Below are 18112 nucleotides of genomic sequence, written 5' to 3'. Positions count from 1 at the left end.
ACCATACGACATCATGATACTGTTAAAAAGGCCATTTTTTTAATGATTATTTCCTTGAAGAATTGAATTCCATCATAAATCTGCCCAAATCCTAAACACATTTGTATTTGATCCCAACAGGATCTAATGTTCTATCAGCAAATGTTCCAACTGTGTTCAAACTGAAATTGTGTTTTCCAGACATTCCAGTTTCAGATCCTGTTCAAATGTTCAGATTCTATTAGTTCACAACTAACATCAGAACAGGATTGGAGTTCAATCCAAACAAAGGAACCAACATTATTGAATAAAAGAGTGTGAAATAAGAAGAAATCAAATAGAAACAAAAAAGAAAACCAAAAATCAACCTCCACCATATCTGCATTTGAATAAATACCTACAAATATCCATACAGTATCGTGAAATGAAATATCACAATATATTGCAGAACTGATATTTTCGAACAGCCCTATTAAATATGGGCGTGTCTGTTTCCCCAGAGCCAATCAGATGTCCTCATTTGTCCTGGTCCAATCAGCTGTAAGGACATGTTGTCCCAGATCCACTCATGGACACTGTCCCATGAACCCACTGTCCTCTGGTGTCCACAGCAAGGTTCTAGTAGTTTTGGATTTTTCATTCTAGTTTAGTTTTATTTAGTTTGGACTTTTTTTCTCTAATTCAGTTCATTTTAATTCATTTTTAGAGCAGGTTTGATAGTATTTATTAGTTTTCATTTTTTTCTAAATGCTTAGTTGTAGTTCAGTTGTAGTTCAGTTGTAGTTTAGTTGTAGTTCAGTTGTAGTTCAGTTGTAGTTTAGTTGTAGTTTAGTTGTAGTTCAGTTGTAGTTCAGTTGTAGTTCAGTGGTCTCTTTTCTCTTCTTCTCTGTGCTCCTATTCAAATCAATCCCAGACAGGACTCTGCTGCTTTAGTCTCCATGTTTCCAGGTAGAGTGGGGACCAGAAGACGACTGGAAACCACAAGTGAACACAAGTGACGGAGAAAAAAGTGTCGTATGGAGACAGCACAGAAAACTGAGAGAGACAAAGAAATCCATTGAACATCAATCTGACATTGACAAAGACCAAAACCAAGGGAATCTCATCCAGAATTTTTATCCATTTTAGTTAGTTTAGTAAACACACAATACAGTTTCAGTTAGTTATGTTTTTTTTCTTTTAATTCTAGTTTTTATTTATTTCAGTTAATGAAAATGTTTTTACAATTCTAGTTTTGGTCATTTCATTGGTTTTCGTTAACGATAATAACCTTGGAAACAAGTCAATTCTGCCTAAAAAAAACAACTATCGTTCTATAATCCTTAGATAATATTTTCTTATGTAATAAAACTTGTAACAGTGTAATTTCCTTCCTGCACTGGCAGATGGTTTTACTTGAAATACGACATTTGAACCCAATAATGAGTTGAATTTTCGGGTTTTTGTACAGGCCTTTTCCAGTGTGAGCACATGGGAACTGATTGGACGGTGCCGTTGCTCCGATATAATCGATAATAGAAGCTCCATTCGATCCTTTATTGCCATGTTAATACATTTGATTGGAATTTGTCACTATGCAGCTCAGACTGCAGCACACGACCGATACGATAGCTTTAATATATCATCATCACGCATGAACACATGAACATGAACACATGAACACCAGTTTTTTCCAGTTCTTAAATGCTGGCGGTTGTGGGTGGAGTTTTTCCTTTTGCTCGACATTAAGCAGCGTTTGATTTTCTGAACTAAATTTAGGAGTGATATCAGGTGGACTGGACGGGAGCTGATACATATTTTAGCTTTTCTTTAGACTTGGGTGGGGTGGGGGTGGGGGGGGTGATGTGGACAAAGATCCAAGACATGTCCTGCTCTCTCCAAATGTTTTTTGTTTTTGTTAAAACTTGAGTTCATTTAAAAAATCTCTGAACCCACAAAGGAATTCCCACCAAGTTCACACTGTATGCTGACGACACTGTTTTGTGTTTATGTGGATGGATGGGTGGGGGGGGTGGGGGGGGACTCTGACTGGGTTCAGTGTTTGACAGTCTGGTGTCTGATAAAACTCTGAACTGACTTGTTCCGGTTGTTTCTTTCCCGGTCTCAGAGCAGATGCTGTGGTTTCTATTGGACACATTTTCAGCTTCAGTGAAACGTTGCAGCTTCCGTCGAATCAGAACTAACTCTGTACTTGAAAATAAAGAAATAGAACTGAATATTGTCTTCTCCCTGATGCGTCAATGTTTAACTCTTTTTGTCGGAACTCTTTTGTGCTTTTGGAGCGGCAGGAGTGTGTCTGCTCAGTTTTCGCTCTCCCAAAGTTCCAAAAAGAAAAAAGAAAACGTAAAGAAAATGAAATGTGTAATGGGTTTGAATGGTCCAAACTGGTGGTGGGGGGGTTGAATTTGACGTCAGCGGCAGAATGAAAGGTTGTTTGTATTTTTTTATGAGCTGCCTAGTAAAGTCGACCTTTGGGTCCAATCCCAGTTCAGGTCTTGGCCCCTCCCCATTACTCCTCCCCCTCCATTTTGCATGTACATGTGAAGGGGTAGGGGTGTCCCGATTCTTAATGAGTCAGAGGGGAGGGGCTAAGGGGGAGCGGCTGTTTGACCCTCCAAACCCAGGGGTCTGATAAATTACCCATAATTCTGTTCCACTCACGGGTCAGATGGAGGTAAACACAGTCCAACAGCAGCAGAGACCAAACGAACCCACAAATGGACAGATTTCAAACAGAAACAGTCCTGTCCCGTCAGAAAGCCAACTTTAACTGAGTACCATTCCAACATTTACTTCAACATAAAGTAAGTCCTTGTTCTGAGTAATCCCGTATGGTCCAACTAAAGCAAAAATGAATTTAAAAGTAAAAATGTGGGTCATTTAGCAACAACTAATCTGTCCAATTGTCTCTAAAATGTCCCATCAGACAGATTTGGAATGCTGTGTTTTGACCCGTAAACAACTGAATCATGTGATCGTCTCTTTAATGTGGTTTCAATGTGTTCTAGATCGCATTTCTGCCGTTTGTGGTTGGTAGTCGTAAACCAGGGGTGTCAAACATGCGGCCCGGGGCCCAAATGTGTCCCCCCAAAGGTTCCAATCCGATCCCTGGGATGAATTTACAAAGTGTAAAAATTCCACAGTCTTGAATAGAATCAAGCAAAAAAAAAAAAAAAAGGCTTGAATTAAGGAAAAAAATTTGAATTAAGGAAAAAGTTTTCAATTAAGTAACAGAAATTTGAATTAAGCAAAAAAAAAAAAAAAAAATCTAGAATTAAGCAAAAAATCTTGAATTTGCAACTTCAAATGTTTGTCTTTGTTTTAGTGCTAAAAATAACACTAAATTATGAAAATATTTCCATTTCCAAACTCTCCTGTACCAATAAAACGTGAATAACCTGAACAAATGTGACCAACCTGAAAAGTCTAAAGAAAATTCAGCACAAGGTTCTAGTCTGGCCCCTGGGATATTTTGCAAAGTCAAAAATTCCACAGTCTTGAATTGAATTAAGCAAAAAAAAAAAAAAAAAAAAAAAAAAAAAAAAAGCTTGAATTAAGGAAAAAATGTTGAATTAAGCAAAGAAAAAAATCTTCAATTAAGTAAAAAAAAAAAAAAAAAAATCTTTAATAAAGCGAAAAAAAAAAAAAAAAAGCTTGAATTAACTTCACATTTTTGTCTTTGTTTTAATGCAAAAAATCACATTAAATTGTGAAACTCTTTCCATTTCCAAACTCTCCTGTACCAATAAAATGTGACTAACCTGAACAAATGTGTCCAACCTGAAATGTCTGTATTAAATTCAGTCCAGTTTGAACTCTTTTCTTCCTGTTCCTCAGTGTTTAGTGTCTTTGTAGATCTGATCCAGAATGCACATGGAGTAATGAGAAGTGGAGGAAGAAGACTGAGAAAATTACACTGATTTATCTGAAGAAATGTCCGTTTGTTCAGGTTCTTCACATCTGTTTGGTTTGGATAGTTTATAAAAGTCAGTATTTTCATCATTTAAGGTTTTTTTTTTCACTCAAACACAGACATAAATGTGCAGTTGTCATTCTTTCTGGGTTCTTCTGTTCTTCTGTTCCTGGTTGGCTCCACTGCAGATCAGATCAGACTGAATGTGGAACCTGACAGAACAGGAGTTTAGAACCCTGGTGTCGTAAACAGATGTCCAAAGCCCCTGGAACACAGACAGTTACAGGTGTTGACCACATGGAGAATTCTGTCCCAAACAAACTTACAACACCTGTTTACGACACCAGGGTTCTAAACTCCTGTTCTTTAGGTTCCACATTCAGTCTGATCTGATCTGCAGTGGACCCAACCAGGAAAAGAAGAACAGAAGAACCCAGAAAGAATGACAACTGCACATTTAGGTCTGTGTTTGAGTGAAAAAAAAACATTAAAGTATGAAAATACTGACTTTTATAAACTATCCAAACAAACCAGATGTGAAGAACCTGAACAAACGGACATTTCTTCAGATAAATCAGTGTAATTTTCTCAGTCTTCTTCCTCCACTTCTCATTAGTCCATGTGCATTCTGGATCAGATCTACAAAGACACTAAACACTGAGGAACAGGAAGAACAGAGTTCAAACTGGGCTTAACCCTTTGATGCATGAATTATAAGAACCTTAGTCTTTTTTTTTTTTTTTCCTGAGTGTTTTTATTCCTCTTCAGGCATGAAAAAAACAATGTGATTGAAATTTTTTAATGAACCTATTTTTTATGAAGTTACAAAAATGTCCAGTCAGCCGGACACCATGCGTTTAATTTCTGAAGCAAAGAAACATGTATTTAAAACTCAACAACAGAAAGTGATGAACTTTGTGAAAACTGTGAAATAAAAACATTTTAATGTCACTAATCTGATCTTTTCTCCCATGTTAACATGACCTAATACGAGTTCTTACTCCATGGAGATAGTATGCAAAAAAAAAACACCTTTTTGTTTCAGAAAACTGTTACTTACAGTCTAATAACAATTACCATCTGATTTCCACTCAAACCTGTTAGAACAGATCAGGTTTATCTAGAACAGTACAGTTACAGTACTGGTCTGAATGTCAGTGGGTTATTATGGGATGGTGCATTAGTGTCCACTGTGTTGGCTGATCTGGAACTGAAGTAACTAAACCTGTGAATGTACAAGAGAACAGCTGGAGAAGAACTGACCACTGGAGTGACCACTGGAGTGAGCACTGGAGTAAGCACTGGAGTGAGCACTGAAGTGACCACTGGAGTGACCACTGGAGTGACCAGTATGAATGAAAGGGTTAATTTTCTTTAGATGTTTCAGGTTTTTCACATTTTATTGGTACAGGAGAGTTTAATAATGTAAATATTTTCATAACCCTCTGGTATCCAGGTGTGCCTTTTACGCACACTTTGCACTTCGTGTTAAAAAACTTCATATTATTTTTGTCAATTTAAATAAGGTTAGAATTCAAAAGTTGTTCATTTGTTCATGATCTTTAAAATTCTGTCCACCAACTCAAATGTGCACATTGTAAACAAAAGAAAATGACCAGACTAGCATCTGTCTGCCCAGTGTGCAGAAAACGCACTGTTTCTAACATTTGATCTGTATGATTAGGACTGAGCTGGATTTACTAAAATAAAATCAAATTAGAGCAGAAAAATAAATCAATATATAATATTTAATAGTTTGATTTATAGGTGTGCATTTTACGCACACCTGGTGACAGATGCTAGTATTTTTGTACATTTGACCTAGCGCCAAAAATAATAATAATGCAAATTAACCAGTGTTGGAGTTAATCACTGACATATGCCAGGATGAAAAAATCTAATAATATGTGATCCACTTTTTATGTAGGGTATTGGGGAAAAAAAAAAAAAAAGTGTTTTTTGCATCACAAAAATGGTTTGTTTCCATTACAAACACGACATTTAAAGGGTTAAAAATGTGACAGTTATTGAGTATTTGGTATTTTTATTTACGGCTCAAGTTGATGAAATAGAAAAAAGTGTAAAAGAATTAAAAACAAAGCATATGAAGTTGTTTTTTTTGACATTATTCCACAAGTGTGCCAAAAAGGCACACTTAGTGCTTAGTAAGGGCCTTGGTGGATGGGATACCAGAGGGTTAATTTAATGTTATTTTTTGCACTAAAACAAAGACAAATATTTGAAGTTGTCATTATTTATAGACATAATGTAATATTTTTTACACTTTGAACTCAGTAGAAAATCTGCAGTCATTCTTTTTTGTGGCTTATTATGATTTTACTGTAGATCATATTGAACCTGAACTAAACTGAGTTCCACTGGACTGTGCACTTTTTACACTTTGTAAATTCATCCCAGGGGTTGGATTGGAACCTTTGGGGGGGCCACATTTGGGCCCCGGGACGCATGTTTGACAGCCCTGGTTTATAGTGACATGGATGACTAATGATGGAACAGGTCTGGAGGGGTTGAACCATTAATGGGGGAGGGGCCAAAGGGGGAGGGGCCACAGGGCTGACCTGGGATGGGCCTGGGTCTAACGCTGGTGTTGAATCCACGTTCATCCTTTTTTCATCCTTCTGCTCGTGTCCTGTCTCAGGTTCATGCGACTGCATCTCAGGTAGAATGCAAAAAGTTTAGGCCCCGCCCATTGGTGACATCGGCACAGGTACAAATCCATCCTCACCCAATCAAGTGCAACCGATTCTTTTTCACTCTGACCCGTCAAACTGAGCTGTGCGTCGTGTGTTTGTGTTCTTCTTCCACTGTAAACACGTGTGATATTTGCTTTGTCACATTGAACCAGTCAATGAATGAGACAGGAATGAGAAAAAAACACACACACAAAAAAACAAAAAACACACAGTTGTTGTGGCTTTACTACTGTCAGTTCAATGCACCATTGCCTTTTGGAAACTCAGTTGATTCCCAAAAAAAGAGAGAAAAAAAAAAAACACCTTTAGTTTCAGCGTATGGTCTTTGTTTTATTGGATTGAATCTTTCTTTTGTCTGTTTGTTTTTTTAAATGTTCATGTGTATTTTAATGAAGAACAGGAGATCCACATTCCCATCCACATTTTGTATTGGTTCATAAATAGACATTTTTACAAAAACAATGAAGAGTTCTTGTCTTAATAAAAAAGAAAAGATATTAATGTCCAAAATAATCTGTGTGGTTTGTTTTGTTTTTTGTTTTTTTTTACTAAACAGGAAACACCGAACAAACGGATTTCATACAGAAAACACAGAAAATCACCTTGAATTATCGAAGAAAAGCACAAAATACAAAACTCAGAGTTAGGGATGGAACCATATGAAAATTTCATATCACAGTTATTGTGACTAAAATTGTCACAGTTCTCATTGTTATCACTGTATGATTGAAATCGTGCTCAAAATGTTCAAAAAGTACAAATACACACACTGAAATAATTTAACCAAGTTGCATTAAATAAATAAATAAATAAAATAACAGTCCCACTGTCCCTTCTGTGTCAGAAACATTCCCATATTAACCCTTAGTGGTCTGAGTCTGTTCTGTCTGTTTTTCAGTCCTTTTGATTTGGCCTTTATATACTATAGAAACAAATGTTTACTATACCCATGTTTGGATCTGTTTTTTCAGCACAACTTCATCTAGATCATCTGTCTGTTATTTTTTCACTTTAACCTACTATAAAAACACAAAAGGACAGAAACACAAAAAAATATATAAAATCCGATTTGAAAAATGTATATAATTTATTGCATAAATAACACACAGATGTTTAATGAACCTTTTCACAGACTTTAAAAGTGAATATTGGTTTCAAATATTAGGTATAGAAAATTAAAATTGTCATAAATTAAAACTATACTCAAATATTTGACATAAAAGCAGATCTTTCCATCGGGTTTTTTCCCCTAAAAGTGCGGTAATCAAACACAGTTATCATGAGAATTAGAATTTAAACGCTAATACTAACCGTCTGTGGTTTTACCACCGTTTATCGTTACACCGGTAATCGTTACATCCCTACTCAGAGCTGTAAACAAACTTAAAAATATCGTACGTACTTATGAACATTCACATGAATAAAGTCAGACACACTTGTTTCCTGTAGTCAATTATTATTAATTCAAAAAGTGAAATATTGACATGAATTGTCTGCAAACATGATCATCCTTTAACAAACTGATCTGTTATTCCAAACCTGTATGAGTCCAAATGAAGGAAACAAGAACCAGGCATCAAAAGAACTAAGTCCACTGGTATTATTATTATTATTATTATTATTATTATTATTATTATTATTATTTCCACCGGTCGACAAATGACTGGAAATGCCTCCGAGGTAAAAGTGTCTAAATCTGACTTTGATCAGATGAACTGGAAAACAAATGATCAAACTAATGATTGGTTCATGTGTCCAAGAGATTTAAGGACAGTTTTATTATGGAGATACATGTACACTGTAAAAAATCTAACTCTGTCCAAGTGGATTTGTCTCATTTCTGTTCCAAATATGTGATCCCACTGAAAATCCGACAGAGTGACCTGCAGAGAAACTGGACACTGAGACAGAAGAACGGATTTACAGACAAGAGATCTGCAGAAACTGATTTACACTGATCTGAACAGGAGCATTTACACTGGTTCCACTGGAAGATTTATTATTATTAGTTTATTTTATTATTATTATTATTATTTATTTATTTTATTATTTATTTATTTATTTTTTGCTTAATTCAATTTTTTTTTTTTTTCTTAATTCAAGGATTTTTTATTTATTTATTTATTTTTTTTTATTAATTTGAGATTTGAGGCTAGGGGTGGGGTTATGGTGATCAGTCAGAAAGACTCCACCTCCAACTTTAGTGATCATGTCAGTCTGTTATACAGGTGTTACAGGTAGGATTAAGGTGAGGGGTGGGGTTATGGTTGTCCAAGTCAGTCCAACACAGTCAAAGAAACAAAGAAGAAACATAGAAGAAACACTGAAGAAACACAAAAGAAACACAAAAGAAACAAAGAACATACAGAACAAACAGAAGAAACACTAAAGAAACACCAAAGAAACAAAGAAGAAACATAGAAGAAACACTGAAGAAACACAGAAGAAACAAAGAAGAAACAGAAGAAACACTAAAGAAACACCAAAGAAACAAAGAACATACAGAACAAACAGAAAAAACACTAAAGAAACACCAAAGAAACAAAGAAGAAACATAGAAGAAACACTGAAGAAACACAGAAGAAACACAGAAGAAACACAAAAGAAATACAGAAGAAACAAAGAAGAAACACTGAAGAAACACAGAAGAAGCAAAGAAGAAACACTGAAGAAACAAAGAAGAAACACAGAAGAAACACAGAAGAAATACAGAAGAAACACAGAAGAAATACAGAAGAAACACAGAAGAAACAAAGAAGAAACACGGAAGAAACACAGAAGAAACACAGAAGAAACAGAAGAAATACAGAAGAAACACAGAAGAAACAGAAGAAATACAGAAGAAACACAGAAGAAACAGAAGAAATACAGAAGAAACAGAAGAAATACAGAAGAAACAGAAGAAATACAGAAGAAACACAGAAGAAACAAAGAAGAAACACGGAAGAAACACAGAAGAAACACAGAAGAAACAGAAGAAATACAGAAGAAACACAGAAGAAACAGAAGAAATACAGAAGAAACACAGAAGAAACAAAGAAGAAACACGGAAGAAACAGAAGAAATACAGAAGAAACACTGAAGAAACACAGAAGAAACACAGAAGAAAAAGAAGAAATACAGAAGAAACACTGAAGAAACACGGAAGAAACAAAGAAGAAATACAGAAGAAAAACAGAAGAAACACAGAAGAAACAAAGAAGAAACACCGAAGAAATACAGAAGAAACAAAGAAGAAACACCGAAGAAATACAGAAGAAAAACAGAAGAAACAAAGAAGAAACATAGAAGAAACACTGAAGAAACACAAAAGAAACAAAGAAGAAAAAGAAGAAACAGAAGAAACACTGAAGAAACACCAAAGAAACAAAGAATAAACATAGAAGAAACACTGAAGAAACACAGAAGAAACAAAGAAGAAACAAAGAAGAAACACTGAAGAAACACAGAAGAAGCAAAGAAGAAACACTGAAGAAACAAAGAAGAAACACAGAAGAAACACAGAAGAAATACAGAAGAAACACAGAAGAAATACAGAAGAAACACAGAAGAAACAAAGAAGAAACACGGAAGAAACACAGAAGAAACACAGAAGAAACAAAGAAGAAACAGAAGAAATACAGAAGAAACACAGAAGAAACAGAAGAAATACAGAAGAAACACAGAAGAAACAGAAGAAATACAGAAGAAACACAGAAGAAACAGAAGAAATACAGAAGAAACACAGAAGAAACAAAGAAGAAACACGGAAGAAACACAGAAGAAACACAGAAGAAACAGAAGAAATACAGAAGAAACACTGAAGAAACACAGAAGAAACAAAGAAGAAATACAGAAGAAAAACAGAAGAAACACAGAAGAAATACAGAAGAAACACTGAAGAAACACAGAAGAAACAAAGAAGAAATACAGAAGAAAAATAGAAGAAACACAGAAGAAATACAGAAGAAACACCGAAGAAACACAGAAGAAACAGAAGAAACACAGAAGAAACAAAGAAGAAACACCGAAGAAATACAGAAGAAACACTGGAGAAACACTGGAGAAACAAAGACGAAACAGAAGAAACACAGAAGAAACACCGAAGAAACACCGAAGAAACACAGAAGAAACAAAGAAGAAACACAGGAGAAACACCAAAGAAACAAAGAAACAAAGAAGAAACACAGAAGTAATACAGAAGAAACACAGAAGAAACAAAGAAGAAACACTGAAGAAACACAGAAGAAACACAGAAGAAACAAAGAAGAAACACTGAAGAAACACAGAAGAAACAAAGAAGAAACACAGAAGAAACAAAGAAGAAACACAGGAGAAATACCAAAGAAACAAAGAAGAAATACAGAAGAAACACAGAAGAAACACAGAAGAAACAGAAGAAATACAGAAGAAACACAGAAGAAACAAAGAAGAAACACTGAAGAAACACAGAAGAAACAAAGAAGAAACAGAGAAGAAACACTGAAGAAACACAGGAGAAAACACCAAAGAAACAAAGAAGAAATACAGAAGAAAACACAGAAGAAACACAGAAGAAACAAAGAAGAAACACTGAAGAAACACAGAAGAAACAAAGAAGAAACAGAGAAGAAACACTGAAGAAACACAGAGAGAAAACCAAAGAAACAAAGAAGAAATACAGAAGAACAGAAGAAACACCGAAGAAACAGAAGAATACAGAGAAGAAACACAGAAGAACAAAGAAGAAGAAACAAAGAAGAAACATGAGAAGAAACACTGAAGAAACACAGAGAAAAACCAAAGAAACAAAGAAGAAACACTGAAGAAACAGAGAAGAAACACTGAAGAAACACAGAAGAAACAAGAAGAAAGAAACAGAAGAAACACTGAAAAAACACAGGAAAACCCAAAGAAACAAAGAAGAAATACAGAAGAAATACAGAAGAAACAAAGAAGAAAGAAACGAGAAGAAACACAGGAATAAACACCAAAGAAACAAAGAAGAAACACAGAAGAAACACTGAAGAAACAAGAAGAAACAAAGAAGAAACAGAAGAAACATGAAGAACACAGGAGAAACCACCAAAGAAACAAAGAAGAAACATGAAGAAACAGAGAAGAAACACTGAAGAAAACAGAAGAGAAACAAAGAAGAAATACAGAAGAAAACACAGAAGAAACACAGAAGAAATACAGAAGAAACACTGAAGAAACACAGAAGAAACAAAGAGAAGAAATACAGAAGAAAACAGAAGAAACACAGAAGAAATAACAGAAGAAACACAGAAGAAACACCGAAGAAACACAGAAGAAACAGAAGAAACACAGAAGAAACAAAGAAGAAACACCGAAGAAATACAGAAGAAACACTGGAGAAACACTGGAGAAACAAAGACGAAACAGAAGAAACACAGAAGAAACACAGAAGAAACAAAGAAGAAACACAGAAGAAACACAGGAGAAACACCAAAGAAACAAAGAAACAAAGAAGAAACACAGAAGAAATACAGAAGAAACAGAAGAAACACAGAAGAAACAAAGAAGAAACACTGAAGAAACACAGAAGAAACACAGAAGAAACAAAGAAGAAACACTGAAGAAACACAGAAGAAACACAGAAGAAACAAAGAAGAAACACAGGAGAAACACCAAAGAAACAAAGAAGAAATACAGAAGAAACACAGAAGAAACACAGAAGAAACAAAGAAGAAACACAGGAGAAACACCAAAGAAACAAAGAAGAAATACAGAAGAAAAACAGAAGAAACACAGAAGAAATACAGAAGAAACACTGAAGAAACACAGAAGAAACAAAGAAGAAATACAGAAGAAAAACAGAAGAAACACAGAAGAAATACAGAAGAAACACAGAAGAAACACCGAAGAAACACAGAAGAAACAGAAGAAACACAGAAGAAACAACGAAGAAACACCGAAGAAATACAGAAGAAGAAACACTGGAGAACACTGGAGAAACAAAGACGAAACAGAAGAAACACAGAAGAAACACAGAAGAAACACCGAAGAAACACAGAAGAAACAAAGAAGAAACACAGAAGAAACACAGGAGAAACACCAAAGAAACAAAGAAAACAAAGAAGAAACACAGAAGAAATACAGAAGAAACAGAAGAAACACAGAAGAAACAAAGAAGAAACACTGAAGAAACACAGAAGAAACACAGAAGAAACAAAGAAGAAACACAGGAGAAACACCAAAGAAACAAAGAAGAAATACAGAAGAAACACAGAAGAAACACTGAAGAAACAAAGAAGAAACACTGAAGAAACACAGAAGAAACAAAGAAGAAACAGAGAAGAAACACTGAAGAAACACAGGAGAAACACCAAAGAAACAAAGAAGAAATACAGAAGAAACACAGAAGAAACAAAGAAGAAACACTGAAGAAACACAGAAGAAACAAAGAAGAAACAGAGAAGAAACACTGAAGAAACACAGGAGAAACACCAAAGAAACAAAGAAGAAATACAGAAGAAACAGAAGAAACACCGAAGAAACAGAAGAAATACAGAAGAAACACAGAAGAAACAAAGAAGAAACAAAGAAGAAACAGAGAAGAAACACTGAAGAAACACAGAAGAAACAAAGAAGAAACACTGAAGAAACAGAGAAGAACCACTGAAGAAACACAGAAGAAACAAAGAAGAAACAGAGAAGAAACACTGAAGAAACACAGGAGAAACACCAAAGAAAAAAAGAAGAAATACAGAAGAACTACAGAAGAAACAAAGAAGAAACAGAGAAGAAACACAGAAGAAACACCAAAGAAACAAAGAAGAAGAAACACTGAAGAAACACAGAAGAAACACTGAAGAAACACAGAGAAGAACAAAAGAAGAAGAACCACAGAAGAAACACTGAAGAAACACCAGGAGAAACACCAAAGAAACAAAGAAGAAACACTGAAGAAACAGAGGAAGAAACACTGAAGAAACACAGAAGAAACAAAGAAGAAACAGAGAAGAAACACTGAAGAAACACAGGAGAAAACAAAGAAGAAACAGAGAAGAAACACTGAAGAAAAACACAGGAGAAACACCCAAAGAAACAAAGAAGAAATACAGAAGAAATACAGAAGAAACAAAGAAGAAACAGAGAGAAACACAGAAGAAACACCAAAGAAACAAAGAAGAAACACAGAAGAAACACTGAAGAAACACAGAAGAAACAAAGAAGAAACAGAGAAGAAACACTGAAGAAACACAGGAGAAACACCAAAGAAACAAAGAAGAAACACTGAAGAAACAGAGAAGAAACACTGAAGAAACACAGAAGAAACAAAGAAGAAATACAGAAGCAAAAACAGAAGAAACACAGAAGAAATACAGAAGAAAACACTGAAAGAAACACAGAAGAAACAAAGAAGAAATACAGAAGAAAAACAGAAGAACACACAGAAGAACACACAGAAGAACACACAGAAGAACACACAGAGGAACACACAGAAGAACACACAGAGGAACACACAGAAGAACACACAGAAGAACACACAGAAGAAATACAGAAGAAACACTGGAGAAACACTGGAGAAACAAAGACGAAACAGAAGAAACACAGAAGAAACACAGAAGAAACACCGAAGAAACACAGAAGAAACAAAGAAGAAACACAGAAGAAACACAGGAGAAACACCAAAGAAACAAAGAAACAAAGAAGAAACACAGAAGAAATACAGAAGAACAGAAACAGAAGACCCCACAGAAGAAACAAAGAAGAAACACTGAAGAAACACAGAAGAAACACAGAAGAAACAAAGAAGAAACACTGAAGAAACACAGAAGAAACACAGAAGAAACACAGAAGAAACAAAGAAGAAACACTGAAGAAACACAGAAGAAACAAAGAAGAAACACAGAAGAAACAAAGAAGAAACACAGGAGAAACACCAAAGAAACAAAGAAGAAATACAGAAGAAACACAGAAGAAACACAGAAGAAACAGAAGAAATACAGAAGAAGAACAAAGAAGAAACAAGAAGAAACAGAGAAGAAACACTGAAGAAACACAGGGAAACACAAAGAAACAAAGAAGAAATACAGAAGAAACACAGAAGAAACAAGAAGAAAAACAGAAAAAACACAGAAGAAACAAAGAAGAAACAGAGAAGAAACACTGAAGAAACACAGGAGAAACACCAAAGAAACAAAGAAGAAATACAGAAGAAACACAGAAGAAACAAAGAAGAAACACTGAAGAAACACAGAAGAAACAAAGAAGAAACAGAGAAGAAACACTGAAGAAACACAGGAGAAACACCAAAGAAACAAAGAAGAAACACTGAAGAAACAGAGAAGAAACACTGAAGAAACACAGAAGAAACAAAGAAGAAACAGAGAAGAAACACTGAAGAAACACAGAAGAAACACAGGAGAAACACCAAAGAAACAAAGAAGAAATACAGAAGAAATACAGAAGAAACAAAGAAGAAACAGAGAAGAAACACAGAAGAAACACCAAAGAAACAAAGAAGAAACACTGAAGAAACACAGAAGAAACACTGAAGAAACACAGAAGAAACAAAGAAGAAACAGAGAAGAAACACTGAAGAAACACAGGAGAAAACACCAAAGAAACAAAGAAGAAACACTGAAGAAACAGAGAAGAAACACTGAAGAAACACAGAAGAAACAAAGAAGAAACAGAGAAGAAACACTGAAGAAACACAGGAGAAACACCAAAGAAACAAAGAAGAAATACAGAAGAAATACAGAAGAAACAAAGAAGAAACAGAGAAGAAACACAGAAGAAACACCAAAGAAACAAAGAAGAAACACTGAAGAAAACACAGAAGAAACACTGAAGAAACACAGAAGAAACAAAGAAGAAACAGAGAAGAAACACTGAAGAAACACAGGAGAAACACCAAAGAAACAAAGAAGAAACACTGAAGAAACAGAGAAGAAACACTGAAGAAACACAGAAGAAACAAAGAAGAAACAGAGAAGAAACACTGAAGAAACACAGGAGAAACAAAGAAGAAACAGAGAAGAAACACTGAAGAAACACAGGAGAAACACCAAAGAAACAAAGAAGAAATACAGAAGAAATACAGAAGAAACAAAGAAGAAACAGAGAAGAAACACAGAAGAAACACCAAAGAAACAAAGAAGAAACACAGAAGAAACACTGAAGAAACACAGAAGAAACAAAGAAGAAACAGAGAAGAAACACTGAAGAAACACAGGAGAAACACCAAAGAAACAAAGAAGAAACACTGAAGAAACAGAGAAGAAACACTGAAGAAACACAGAAGAAACAAAGAAGAAATACAGAAGAAAAACAGAAGAAACACAGAAGAAATACAGAAGAAACACTGAAGAAACACAGAAGAAACAAAGAAGGAATACAGAAGAAAAACAGAAGAAACACAGAAGAAATACAGAAGAAACACAGAAGAAACACCGAAGAAACACAGAAGAAACAGAAGAAACACAGAAGAAACAAAGAAGAAACACCGAAGAAATACAGAAGAAACACTGGAGAAACACTGGAGAAACAAAGACGAAACAGAAGAAACACAGAAGAAACACCGAAGAAACACAGAAGAAACACAGAAGAAACAAAGAAGAAACACAGAAGAAACACAGGAGAAACACCAAAGAAACAAAGAAACAAAGAAGAAACACAGAAGAAATACAGAAGAAACAGAAGAAACACAGAAGAAACAAAGAAGAAACACAGGAGAAACACCAAAGAAACAAAGAAGAAATACAGAAGAAACACAGAAGAAACACAGAAGAAACAAAGAAGAAACACTGAAGAAACACAGAAGAAACAAAGAAGAAACACAGAAGAAACAAAGAAGAAACACAGGAGAAACACCAAAGAAACAAAGAAGAAATACAGAAGAAACACAGAAGAAACACAGAAGAAACAGAAGAAATACAGAAGAAACACAGAAGAAACAAAGAAGAAACAGAGAAGAAACACTGAAGAAACACAGGAGAAACACCAAAGAAACAAAGAAGAAATACAGAAGAAACACAGAAGAAACACAGAAGAAACACTGAAGAAACACAGAAGAAACAAAGAAGAAACAGAGAAGAAACACTGAAGAAACACAGGAGAAACACCAAAGAAACAAAGAAGAAATACAGAAGAAACAGAAGAAACACCGAAGAAACAGAAGAAATACAGAAGACACACAGAAGAAACAAAGAAGAACACAAAGAAGAAACAGAGAAGAAACACTGAAGAAACACAGGAGAAACACCAAAGAAACAAAGAAGAAACACTGAAGAAACAGAGAAGAAACACTGAAGAAACACAGAAGAAACAAAGAAGAAACAGAGAAGAAAACACTGAAGAAACACAGGAGAACACACCAAAGAAAACAAAGAAGAATACAGAAGAAAACACAGAAGAAACACAGAAGAAACAGAAGAAATACAGAAGAAACACAGAAGAAACAAAGAAGAAACAGAGAAGAAACACTGAAGAAACACAGGAGAAACACCAAAGAAACAAAGAGAAATACAGAAGAAATACAGAAGAAACAAAGAAGAAACAGAGAAGAAAACACAGAAAAACACCAAAGAAACAAAGAAGAAACACTGAAGAAACACAGAAGAAACACTGAAGAAACACAGAAGAAACAGAGAAGAAACACTGAAGAAACACAGGAGAAACACCAAAGAAACAAAGAAGAAACACTGAAGAAACAGAGAAGAAACACTGAAGAAACACAGAAGAAACAAAGAAGAAACAGAGAAGAAACACTGAAGAAACACAGGAGAAACACCAAAGAAACAAAGAAGAAATACAGAAGAAATACAGAAGAAACAAAGAAGAAACAGAGAAGAAACACAGAAGAAACACCAAAGAAACAAAGAAGAAACACTGAAGAAACACAGAAGAAACACTGAAGAAACACAGAAGAAACAAAGAAGAAACAGAGAAGAAACACTGAAGAAACACAGGAGAAACACCAAAGAAACAAAGAAGAAACACTGAAGAAACAGAGAAGAAACACTGAAGAAACACAGAAGAAACAAAGAAGAAACAGAGAAGAAACACTGAAGAAACACAGGAGAAACACCAAAGAAACAAAGAAGAAATACAGAAGAAATACAGAAGAAACAAAGAAGAAACAGAGAAGAAACACTGAAGAAACACAGAAGAAACACCAAAGAAACAAAGAAGAAACACTGAAGAAACACAGAAGAAACACTGAAGAAACACAGAAGAAACAAAGAAGAATCAGAGAAGAAACACTGAAGAAACACCAAAGAAACAAAGAAGAAACACAGAAGAAACACAGAAGAAACACTGAAGAAACACAGGAGAAACACTGAAGAAACACAGAAGAAACACTGAAGAAACAAAGAAGAAACAGAGAAGAAACACTGAAGAAACACAGAAGAAACACTGAAGAAACAAAGAAGAAACAGAGAAGAAACACTGAAGAAACACAGAAGAAACACTGAAGAAACACTGAAGAAACACAGAAGAAACAAAGAAGAAACACAGGAGAAACACCAAAGAAACAAAGAAGAAATACAGAAGAAACACAGAAGAAACACAG

The sequence above is a fragment of the Sphaeramia orbicularis genome, unplaced genomic scaffold (genome assembly GCF_902148855.1).
Source record: "Sphaeramia orbicularis unplaced genomic scaffold, fSphaOr1.1, whole genome shotgun sequence".
NCBI lineage: Eukaryota > Metazoa > Chordata > Actinopteri > Kurtiformes > Apogonidae > Sphaeramia > Sphaeramia orbicularis.
Note: the sequence above shows the minus strand (reverse complement) of the source record.